Source organism: Eurypyga helias, unplaced genomic scaffold, assembly GCF_000690775.1.
Source record: "Eurypyga helias isolate BGI_N326 unplaced genomic scaffold, ASM69077v1 scaffold1905, whole genome shotgun sequence".
In the NCBI taxonomy this organism is placed as follows: domain Eukaryota; kingdom Metazoa; phylum Chordata; class Aves; order Eurypygiformes; family Eurypygidae; genus Eurypyga; species Eurypyga helias.
Genome location: NW_010251849.1, coordinates 60022 through 70886, shown reverse-complemented (window position 1 = coordinate 70886; position 10865 = coordinate 60022). Strand labels below are relative to the sequence as shown.

The window sequence follows — 10865 nt, the reverse complement described above, 5'->3', positions numbered from 1 at the left end:
GGAGAAGGAATGGCTCCAGGGAGACCTTATAGCACCTGCCAGTACCTGAAGGGGCTACAAGGAAGCTGGGGGGGACTTTTTACAAGGGCCTGTAGTGACAGGACAAGGGGTAATGGGTTTAAAGTGAAAGCAGGGAGATTTAGATTAGATATCAGAAAGAAATTCTTCCCGGAGAGAGTGGTGAGGCACTGGAACAGGTTGCCCAGAGAAGCTGTGGATGCCCCATCCCTGGAAGTGTTCAAGGCCAGGCTGGATGAGGCTTTGAACAACCTGGTCTAGTGGAAGGTGGCCCTGCCCATGGCAGGGGGGTTGGAACTAGGGGATCTTTAAGGTCCCTTCCAACCCAAACCCTTCTGTGATTCTGTGATTGTGTGTAGTAGTACTGCAGACTGAGAATTAGAACTGGATCTATGGAAAGCTTCTCCTGTTGATGTGTTTAAATATGTTATTTATTTAATTGATTATATCATAAAACAGTCCTTAACATATAGTTTTAAAAGCTGTTAGACATTTGTGTGGAAGAGTATAATTAATTTTAGAAGTCTCCAGTGAATATCTCATTTCACTTTACAGCATTTAATTATTAGGTTATATAGACAAAAACTGAGCATAAGACTTAAGGCTTGAAATGCAGGAGTAGGAAATTAGTCAAGGTACACGGGGGTCAAATGGCAGAGGAAATAAGAAATCGGGCTTTACGCATCCTGCTCAATGGCAGGTATGGAAAAGTCCGCAAATAGGTTTATTATTGCAGAATGCCAGGATGTCTTTTCACGTTTGATTTTCATAAATGCTTTCCTTTAGACTTTCCCCACAAAACATACAGGAAGGTAATTTCTTTGGCCTACTTACTTCTTTTTGCACAGAAGTGATGCTCAATCAATTCCCACTGGAAGCTTTCTCAGGAAGCACTTCGGTGTCCCACCCCGCTGTTCTGAGGCAGCACGCTGGCGTTTCGGCCCCGCATTCAGCAGCGGTTCTGGATGAATTCCTTGCTGTGTTATACCTGACCAGAAGGGCTGAAAAGTGTTGACCCAAGCTCAGGCTGTATTAGGGTTCTTCCAGGTTCCTGAAAAACTGCACAGCTTTGCAAAGCGCTCCGATGCTGTGAGTCGCCGGGGCCTGCCCTTGCCTCTCTAATTCATTCTGTGATGGGTGTTGGGTTTTTTTCCAGTTCTGCCAAGGCTCCCAACTTGGGAGACAGTACCTTGGCAGACGCTAAAAGCAAAAGGAGTCAAACGCTTGTGTTTGATGAGGTGATGAAAACTGGCTTGACGCTACCTGTGTCTCTCATTGCAGCCCTCTCAGCTGTCAGATGTGGTGATCTCCATGGTAACTCAAACCCCCAGACTCTTGACAGCAGCCTGCGAGGAGCAGCATTCAGCGGCTCAAGGGTCTCACGACCAGGTAAGCCAAAAGCAACCGCCGAACAGGAGCTTACCTGGGGTACGCGGTGGCCTGTCCAGCCGCCTTTCACTTTTCCCCCGGTGAAGCCACGCGTGCAGTTAGCTCCTGTGCTCATACCTGACGACAGCTGCCGGCGCTGTCATTGACGGCTGTGGCTGTCCAGCTCTCTCAAATAGAGATGTTTGACAAAACGTCTGTGTTTATTCTGGGTTGTTGTTTAAGCTACAGATTGAAGAGCCACACCGTAGCAAAGCAAAGAAGTACTGTACAATTCTTTAAGTGGCTTTGGTGTTAAGTAATTGCTATGGTAGGAAATAACCCCAGAACACATCAGTGGTAAAATCTGTCTTAACCGCTGTGTCCACACCACAGTCAGTACTGCCCTGCCACTAACATTAGGCCTGAGCTCTCCTACCTGCTGGAATGGACTGGTGACTGTGTCTCTGTTCATGTAACATTCCTTGGTACTCTGCAGCCTTTTCATATTGGTGCTGTGCAACTTTCTAAACCCCTCGCTGTGCTAATAACAGCATGTGGGGCACTCTGATTAACAGCTTAGGGAGGTACAGAACTCCTCCCCAGTTTTGGTGAATTATGGAGAAAACATGAAGATAAACCATGATCTTTGCCATATTGTGAAACAATGCGAAGGCCATACAGCTGTATACACTATTCCAGTGTCACTTATGCTGTGAACGAAAGTGGTATCTCTGATCTTATGCACTTACATGGAGGGAGGTGTGTGTGTGGTGTTTATTACTCCTTTTTGTCATAAAGTTTCACTGACATTTATATTGAATTGTTTCTGTACCATGAAGCCTGTTTATTTTGTAAGTCCTTGGTTTCTGTGCACGTTTTCTGGGTATTCCCTGCATCCTTTCTTTCTTGCTTGCATGATCTCTAAGGTCTTTTCCAACCTAGTGATTCTATGATTCTATGAATTGTTTCTGTACCATGAAGCCTGTTTATTTTGTAAGTCCTTGGTTTCTGTGCACGTTTTCTGGGTATTCCCTGCATCCTTTCTTTCTTGCTTGCCGTGTAAGTCCACTTGGCTGTAATACACCGTCCCTGTCTTAGCTAGCAAGCCCTATTACTGTGAATAACCACGCTCCCACCTTTATTAACCAGTCTGACATTTTTTGTGCTAGAACTGCTGTCAACGTTACTTACTATTGTGTCGTTGATGATACTCCTAGATAATGTTGAGCTAGTACGGGATGATTTTATTGGAGTAATGTAAAGCACTCTTTTTCAATTGTTATTTCCTGCTAACTGCTACTATTTTCTACCTGTATCTTAATCACATTTGATGACACTGATAATAATTTCTTACTTGGAATGTTGTGTGGCTGTAGGGCTAAATGCTGTTCAAAATTCCACATTTCATTTGTGGAGTAACTTCTACTGACCACAGTTAGTAACTTTATCAGATGATTAAATCAAACTTTCTGTTTTACTGATCAAGTTTCTATAAATGGTGTTGACTGGCATCAGTTTTATTCGTGTAATTTCCCAGTGAATTTATCCTTTGCTGCTTATTTTGCCTGGGATTAATAATAGCTTAGAGCTCTGTAATTACTGAGATCATACCGCTTACCATCTTCAAATACTGGCAGAAAATGTTAGCAGTCTTACTGAAATTCTCTGGTGTTCCAAAATGTATTGAAAATTAGCATCATTGAAATGATAGTCTCACAAACACTTTTAGGGCTGTAAGGCATAAATTATCTGGGTGTGCTAATTTAAAGTTGTCTTTTAACATTCATTTTTGGTTACTAATGGCCTCCTTATCTGTAAAAATGCTTTTTTTCTCTCCTTACAGAGAAGAAAATAGATGTTGGTTGTTTGGGGTTTTTTTCATAGCATGTTTGTATTCTTTGAGAACACGAATCAGAAGTTGGAGGCCTTCTGCTTTCTTGTCTGTTTCCTTTAGCACAAAATTTCCTATTCGAATTAATTGCTTGCTGACGTTTTTGTTTGGGTTTTTTGTCTGTTTGTTTTGTTTTTCAATGTGTAATGTGTATTTCAATTTAATTTCACCCATAACCCAGAATTAGAGAGTGATGTTTTTGCCACAGTTTGCCTTTTTTGGACTGTTTAATAGTGGCCTCTAGTCCCTGGTGGCAGTGGGGTAGGGAGAGTCCCTCCGCATTTTCATGTCTGTACTTTCTCCCAAATGCAGTTTTTCTCTAGTGCACTGGGCTAATGAACTTCCATGCTTGTGATTAACTGAACTTTACATATTGAATGCACAGGCCCAGAGTGTCATTATCCTTTTTGTTTTTTTAAAAAGTACTCTAGGAATAAAATTTGGGAGCACCTGATTTGTTATTACTGACTGCATGGCATTTGTAGCTCACATCTCTCAGATGGGTGTCCTTTGTAGTTCTTCTCGTGTTTTACAGATACAGACTAAAGGAGCAGATCATCCAGTTCTCTGATGTGGTTTGGTGGTTTGCTTTATCTTGTATCACCAAAAGTGTATCCTCCTGGGATCTGCTGGCGTATTATCTATATGAATTCAAGATCTTGTCCCCCTGGCTTATCAGTAATTCTGAGAGATAATGGTGTCAGTAATGTGGAGTATCATCTTTTCTTTCTTTTTCTCTGGCTCTTTTTGCCTGAAAAGTTAGAAGTACTGATTTTAATGCTGTAATAGTGGAGATCTCCTCGACACTTGAAAGTAATAGCAGCTATACAAAACATCTCCTCCTAAACAAGATTTACAGTCTCTCTTGCCTGTTTCCGTAGCATCTGATTCTTCTCTCTGCTCAGGTGTCCGTATGTAGGGTTGAGTTTGTATTGCATCCGTTTCTGTAACACCTCCTGGTTTTCTTGAGAAGCTTCTTGTCTGCCCGACGTTGTCCTTATCCAAAGATAAGAGCAACATGTCGGTGAGATGAAGCTTGTGCCCTAAACAGGGCTCCTTCTCACCATGGATGTAAGGTGCTGTTCCAGAGGCCAGAACCTCTCAACTTTTCACCAGATACGTAGCCAGAAATTCATCATCAGTACTTTCTGTCGCTCTGAAGATTAGGCAAATCTCCAGGATCTCTTCCATGTTTTCCTTCTGAAACATGTAGCTGGTCTTATGCTAGCCAGAGATTTGGTAACAGGGAGTGACAGTACATGCTTCAGCACATTTCCACCTCGTAGTAACACTGCGACTTTCCTCTCCACGGAATAAATGCCACTAACCAGTCTCGGGTGAAAACAGAGCTGATACAGGTAGAAAATGTCAGGTATCGAAGAAAGAAGCTCTAGGACATGAGCATGTAACTTCCTCGCATTAAATGTTGTAGAAACTCCTTGTTGGATTTTGCGAAGTTGTTAGGAGCAGTGGTTCAGATCTACTCGGGTGGCTCTGTAACAATCATTTATCTGAGCCAGACAGAGGAAACCCAAAAGCAGAGAAAAACATTAGAATTTTATAAAGTTAGTAATATTTTTTAGTGGATTTTCCTTTGTGCCCAGTAGTGGACCACAGAAATTTATTCAGTTTTAAATTTAATAAGTAAACTCCAATTAATATATTTACTAGCTTAGTTGCCCGGGCTAGGGCAACAGTTTTTGCATGGTGAGTGTCAGGCCACTTTAGTACTTTGTGCTAGGTAGGCACCAAAATTATTTCCCCAAGTTAGTAGTGGTTTTGACAATTGTGGCCAAAATTACTATCAAGACTAATAAAGTTACATTTTAACAAAATATTAGTTTTGTTAGTTAGTTTTCTCCCATGCATTCGTACTGTTATCACTGTTTCCTATTGATCTGCTGGGGCTGACGATGACGGGAGGCTGGCTGTATGAAGGTCATGTGTAACATGTATGGATGCATAGGGAATTGGAGTGTCTTGACTAGAAAACCTTAGAGTGTAAAAAGCAAGATGAAACAGAGAGGTGAGACAAAATTAGATGCGGAAACATGAAGAGTTGGGAGAGTGCAGATAGAAACAGTAGGAGAATGCCACATGATACCCAGGGAGATACAGATCACCCTTTACTAGATTGGTGTTTATTGCATGAATTAGTTACTTTGAATTTAAGAATGAGAGGGAGAGGATATAAATGGAAGATATTTCAAACGTATCAGCTGATACGCTGAACAGGTTTCTCTTGTTGAAGGAGCTTGGAATGGGAGCAGTTTGAGAATGTCACAAGTGAAATGTGATAGTGCGAGTTGTGACTATTTTTGGTGGAAGTGCACAAGCACAGATTAACATAAGGAAATGTTCAATATTCCTTTTGAAAAATATTTTCAAAACTTTTTTTCAGAAAATTTCAGAAATATTAATTCACTTGGTGTGATTGAGAAGAACGTCTCAGTATATATAGGTCAGCATTAAGGTGGTTGATTTTGATGAAATGTGTCTTTTTACCTAAGAAGAACGTTGCATTTTATACAAGGGAAGTAGAAGAAACTCATCAAAGAGCTGGCTTGCAAGTGCATGAGCTGGAAAAGTATTATAATATACCTGTGCATACTTGTTCCTTAACTTCTTTTATTTTTTTTACAATTAGTGACTTTTTAATGATTTGTTTTGATTTATGTAGAACTTTATCAATGGTATTACACAGGCAGAGAGAGAGGCTTTCTGTATGTTCACAACAGGTGCTGTTGACAGTAGATCCCACCAAATCGTTTCGTTGGTCACTTAGATTTATGAACTAATAAAATCAAACTACTTTTAAACAATATCCTTTATAATATAATTCTTAGATTTAGTTAATAATCTCTGTATTGATTTTGATTTCCAAAATTGTTTTTTGAGTATTGTCAACAAATAATATGGCACCTACATGTGAACTGTTCCATTTGATTACTCAGCATTCATTATTCATAGTGTGTGGTTATTCTTAAAAGTTGCGTGCCATTGTGTCCGTTCACTGAAAAAGAGTCAACTGTTGTCATAATATTTTTTAAAATAGATATGTTGTAAAATAACATAAAAATACACGTCCTTTAAATTTGCAGCTGTTTCAAGGCTAAAGCAGAGCTTTATTCATATATTCCCTGATACTTCTCTTGCTACTTGGTGAATCATAGTTAACTGAACTCTGGTTTTATTCATGAAATATTACTTCATATTTTTTGACCTTTCAGCCAAGTCAGAAGAAAATATGTCTAGCTAGAACGTTAACTTGTCTGTTAGGTAACAATTCTTGCACTTTTACGTTGTGCTGGAGAGATGGGGAAACTACTAGTCATAGCCAACCTCTGAGATGCTTGCTTTGAGATTTAAGCCTTCCTTTTGCACGGTAGTTTTTTTGAACTGCTGCTAGTGGAGTAAGGTTAATGCTCTTTTTTTTCTTTTTTTTCCTGTTTTTAATTTTTTTTTTTCTTTAATGCAGCTAAGGCTGCCGGGAAGGTTTTCGATGATAGTGAAGAGAGTCTTTATTTGTAGGGTACGTTAGGATACCACAGCCACCGTGCCAGTCACTTCAAAGCGCTAGTGATATATACACAGAGTAGAGAAAGATAATTGTTGATGAAACCATTAATCAGTGTATATTTAGCTTATCTGGAGTGCCGGATCAAGTGAAAGGTGCTCACCTCCATGAGCACACCACCTGGCCGCAGGGGGGGAGTGAGTAGAGTTCTGCGTGGCTGGAAACTGCTCCTGCAAGTTTGCTGAGCTGAGACATCACGTGGGCAAACGGTTCGTCTTCTTCCCCCTGAAGTGTGCTTAGCCTGTCTGTGCAGAACTGCAGTTCACCCAGGTCAGTGGCTTCAGATTAGGCTGCGGCACTCCTGGAAAACTCAGGTGTGTCCTTGTGCATCTATCGTGCAAACACTGTGTGCATCACATCCCAGAGAGACAGCGTCTTCTGCAGTCTACCTGTAACAAGGGACTGTGTATGTGTAGTTAATCTGCTGCTGCCTCCCAAACAGAATTAGGGCAGTTTTCTCCTGAAGATGAGTAGGATTTTCTGCTTTTTAGATGTTGGTTCCCTTGAAGCTTTTCTTCCAAACTGAGTTCTTCTATCACATTGTGCTGTAGAAGTGAAATTACTGCAGGCAGTCTAGTTAAACATACTCCTAAATATCTAAACATCTCATACAGTTGTCCCCCACAAACAACAGAATGTGTAATATAAGTGTTCTTTCGATAAGTTGTTTCTTTATAAATTAAGCCTTGGAGATGTATAGGATCTGTATTGCTGTTTAAGTATTTGCATGAGCCATTCCTACCTGAACTGCTTTGATTTAATGGAACATGAATATAATTTATGGGTAATCATACTATTATATAAATAGTAGATGGCAAGTATTTGTGCCCAGTGTACAGATAAACATCAGTTAATTTCAGAAGAATTTCCATCTTCAGGCAGTCTGTGAGCATTTTCATGTGGTATTTTACTGTCTAACCGTCACTCTGAATGCTCTAAGTGAAACAAAATAAAATTACTATTTTTTCTCAAAAGTTTACTTACCTATAGTAGTGAGAGTTAAGATGTAGTTCTTCAGTGTGAACTGGTGAGGTTTCAGGAATAATGAATCAAACTGGAATTTACAAGCGTGTCATCACTGAGACTACATTTCTACATACCAAGGTCACAGGTTCACTCTTGGCTTTGTGATGAAGTACCTTGGCCCAAGCTTTTTCTTTCATAAAAGTGACTACATTGACATTGTAATGGTATAGTTGGAGAGTGAATGATCACCCCAGAAAACGCTGTGGTGATTTAAGCTATAGGGAGCCCACACCTGAACCGAAAGAGCAGCGCGCTTGGGTGTCCCTGGCGGCCTCAGCACTGAGGCCGTTTCCAGCCAGTTTTTGCAGGAGTCTGTTAAAACACACCAGGATGTTCTAGCTTTAAGGAATGCAAGGAGAGATCAGACAGTGAATTCCAGGTAAGGAGCAGAGGCAGACAGCTGCAGCACACCCGCTTTTACATTGGTGCAACGCTGTGAGCAATATGGCTCGGAACAGTCTTCGTATTGTCCAGGGCAAGGCCCGTTCCCCGTGAACAACCCGCATGGCGGTCACACCTTCACACGTGGGATAGCTTCCCAGGATGGCGTAATGCTGTATCTTCTCCTGATAAATGGTTTACAGATGGGGTTAGGACGGCTGTTACCTGCTCGGAAAATATATGGGGAACAGGAAAGACACTTCCGAACAATGTATCCATCGTAATAAAACAAAGTGGTTTTGTAGTTTTTATTATATCTGAGATGGTTAATGTTTTTTTATTGGTTACTCTGTGAGCTACAACATAAATTAGCAAGCATTCCGTATCTCTGTAACATGAACTGTGTTTATCATCAACTTAAATCAGTTTAAATAAGCTTAGTTCAACTGATGCATGCACAAATTAATTTCCCTTTTATCTAGCCTGCTTCCAGAACTAATAAACAGAATAATCAATCATAGGACCCTTCTTCTATAGCATGATTGTATATATCTGATCAAGGAAATGTAAAATAATTTCTCTCTCGTCCCTACTCAGTTCCCCCCATAATCAAGGTCTCAGGTTATAATGATACATATTAATCATTTTTACATTCCTTAATAGGAAAAAATAATTATTTTTTTTTAGTTTGTATGTTTAAGGAATGATTACATTCAACACTGTAAGACTAATTTAAAAAGCATAAAGTACTTTTAGTTCTCCCCAACACAGAAAAGTTGCCAGTCTGACTCAAAGAATTCTTCATGAACAAAAAGGCAACAATACCGTGTTTTGGAGAGTTTGTGCTGTAGTGATCTGTACTCATCCTTATTAGTAGTAGCTGGTCTGGGGCCACTGGCACCTTTCTTACTGATTCTAGTGAGTCCAGGACTCTGGCTAGGCATTTTGTCTCTTCATTGAAATATCAAGTGCCAAGCAAAACCTGAGGTTAGCTTCATGAAAGATACTAGAAAGAAAAACATTTAAAGCTTCCCTTTAGGTTACTGTTCGAGAGCCACCTTAATAGATTAGCTACATCACATACCTTATTCCCACATGGAACTGGAACTGACCTGCAAATGACGTAATACTTTTATGCTGAACTATTTACACTATATATTCGTTGTCTATGATATTTAGTTATATCCATATATAGTATATCACACATTTAATAACTTTTGTCTAGATAGGCAATTATGAAAAATGTATAATAGGTGAGTGTTCAACTTGCAGTTTGTTTACAGACGTATTTTACAGCTTCTTAGCAAACTTTCGCCTTCACGAACCAATTCTTCCTTTTGCAATTGCAAAAGGCATTAAAGGCAAACTTGTGGTCTAGCTGATTTATCTAAATCGTGTGTTCAGAATATGTCCCATTAAGTGTAGTTGAGAAGATCAGAAAAACAGCGATCTGCTTAAGAGGTATTCCTACCATACCAGTTAATGACAGTTTCTGGACTGCTAGTTCAGAAATACTGTTCCAGATCACGGTATAGCAAGGAGTTGCTTCAAAATAGTGTGTAAATACATCCTGAGCAGTCAAATACTTCTGGTATTTTAGCTTAAGGATGCTGCTGCTGTTTCTGCATCTTCTGTTCAACACTGATAGCAAAACAAAGCCACTTCGGAGAAATCTTGGTGTAATTCAAGTGTAGCTGCTGGCTTTTATACAGGAATTGAATCATATGGCCCATATAACTCAGACTAGACTTTAAACATGTTAATCGTCTTGCCTTATGATTAAGAAGTTCAGTGTTAAAGATTTGCTTAATGTTGGAATATCTTCTTATGTCTGTAGAGAAATGAAATGCAGAAAATATGTGTATTTGTCCTTTGAGCTTTCAAGTTACGAACTTCGTTCCAAAAAGGATTTGACATGAACACGTTTTGACACTGAGGTTAGTCTTTTCCTCTATATTAAAAACTGAGCATCATCATGCAAAAACAGTAATCCTTTTATTGGCACAAAAGAAGGGTGTAGTGCACCTTTTTGAATAAACATTGTAATTTGGCCTTAAACAAGACCATGTCTTCTTGTTACTTACGTGATTCCATTCCATGAATATTAAATATCTTTGGTCATTTGAGGCTTAATAATTTGTTTCAAAATTTGACCTCAAATGTAAATTAATCCCATGTTTTATAAATGCATTACTGTAGGGTTTAGCACAATAACCTCATTTTGCATTGCCAGTTTCATGATATTTTTGCAAATTCTTTAATTTTTGAGCCAAAAGTTCAACTGTGATAAAATATGACTAAGGCTAAACTTGCTATCTCATATGCCAGGAGGTTTTTCCAGCCATGTTTTCCCAAAACATTACTTTAGACCTTTCCAGAGTATGCAGTATCATTCCAATTGTTTTATTCATGTCCTTCTTTTAAACAAATCTAGCTTTACGTCAAACTATTAATCACAGTGGGATGATTCTGTTTTGAACAATTCGAGTTGATAAATCTCGAGTCAGTAGTAAACTGGAGAAGCTGACTTCCCTTTTATCTATGCATTCGATTTCTCTCTAGATGCTGATAGATCTTTGCAGATTATCTGCTTAAAGGCGAGCC

At 39.5% G+C, this 10865-nt stretch overlaps 1 protein-coding gene across 1 annotated transcript in view; it reads left to right on the top strand.

Moving 5' to 3' along the window:
- Positions 1-1293: 1293 nt before the first annotated feature.
- LOC104510008 (F-box-like/WD repeat-containing protein TBL1X) overlaps positions 1294-10865 on the top strand; it is a gene marked incomplete at its 3' end in the record, with an annotated part of 64140 nt that continues 54568 nt past the window's right edge. Inside the window, exon 1 of the mRNA XM_010152137.1 lies at positions 1294-1407. The remainder of the gene's footprint in view (positions 1408-10865) is intronic.